The 1,396-nt window shown below is 30.7% G+C and overlaps 1 long non-coding RNA gene across 1 annotated transcript; it reads left to right on the top strand.

The window, feature by feature from the left end:
- The first annotated feature begins 700 nt into the window (after nucleotides 1–700).
- Nucleotides 701–1,127, top strand: LOC105314525 (uncharacterized). The gene is made up of 3 exons (XR_002187123.1): nucleotides 701–829; nucleotides 882–1,033; nucleotides 1,084–1,127. It is a non-coding gene; the product is annotated as an uncharacterized LOC105314525 (long non-coding RNA).
- Nucleotides 1,128–1,396: the final 269 nt, after the last annotated feature.

Here is a 1,396-nt window from a genome sequence, read left to right as displayed (position 1 = left end):
ACAGGATCAGTATATATTTGTGAATGATGCTGTACTTGAGTCAGTGACATGTGGTAATACACAGGTTGATAGTAGGAATGCTCGTATTGTATTCAACAGGATGAGTAAACTTGATACTAAAACTGGTCAAACTGGTTATGAAGAACAATTTACTGTAAAACAACCAAAAATTGGACAATAAAACATGCATATACATTTCTTTAATTAGGTATTGCAGCAGGTAACACAAAGACCTGATGAAGTAACACATAATATTGCATCACAGAATAATGACAAGAACAGATCAACTCAATTCCTACCACGTAAAAGAAAAAGAGGAATGAGGAAAAAATAAAATCCAATCAATAAATGTACTCAAAAATTGCACATTATTTTTTATTTCCTTCCACAGCTAATAATTACAGAGTACCACTCAAAAATGAACATCCAGATTACATCAATGCAGTTTTTATTAATGTAATGCATTGCCACTAGTTCCTTGTATCATAAGTATATACTTATCATTTTAGGGTTACAAAGAAAAGAAAGCATTCATAATTGCAGAGAGTCCAATGTTTAATACAGCTAGAAACTTCTGGAAGATGATTGATGATAGAAATGTGACTGCTATTGTAATGCTATGCCATGAAAATGAAAATGATGAAGTAACATTAATGATTATATGAAAAAATTGGGATTTATTATTTTATTGTAGGAAGTCTGCTATCAGTATTGGCCTTCAACATCAAGTGGATTAATAGTAGGGGAGTACAATATTGCACTATTAAATGAAGAAATAATAAGCAATGGTTGTATTGAACGAAAATTTGAACTTAAACACACTAATAAAGTATTATTTATGAATTATTGTGTAACACTGATGCTATATACCAAATCTGTAGACTAGTGATAAACAACAAGTGAAACAGTATCAGATAACAAATTGGGATTCAACTGGAAAGATGACTAACCCTCAGACTATACTGTTGGTAATAGAAGAAATGTACAGAACACAAAGGAAAAGAGGAAACACAAGCATTGTAGTACACTGCAGGTGAGAAAGAAATCTGATTTAAATATTAATTTCAATTTCCTTCTTTATAGTGATACAGTTGGTCGTTCAGCAATGTTTTGTGCAGCTGCTACAACAATTAATAAATGTAAGACTGAAGGAGTCATTGATGTATTTCAAGTACTCAAAAGTCAACGTATTCAAAAACCAGGCAGTGTACAGACTATTGTAAGTATCAATAATTTTGAATGAATTAATTGTGTTATGAAAAACTTCATGAAGAAAAGTATAATGGGAAGCATTTTTGTGCTTAGTATCTTGTGAATTTTGAGATTATCATAATTTTTTCATTTAGCAACAATACCAAGGAATATTTCAGATTGTACTGGTATACTTGGATTCATT

This window comes from Amphimedon queenslandica, unplaced genomic scaffold, assembly GCF_000090795.2.
Source record: "Amphimedon queenslandica unplaced genomic scaffold, v1.1 AMPQUscaffold_12827, whole genome shotgun sequence".
In the NCBI taxonomy this organism is placed as follows: Eukaryota; Metazoa; Porifera; class Demospongiae; order Haplosclerida; family Niphatidae; genus Amphimedon; species Amphimedon queenslandica.
Note: the sequence above shows the minus strand (reverse complement) of the source record. Positions and strands in the feature narration are given on the sequence as shown.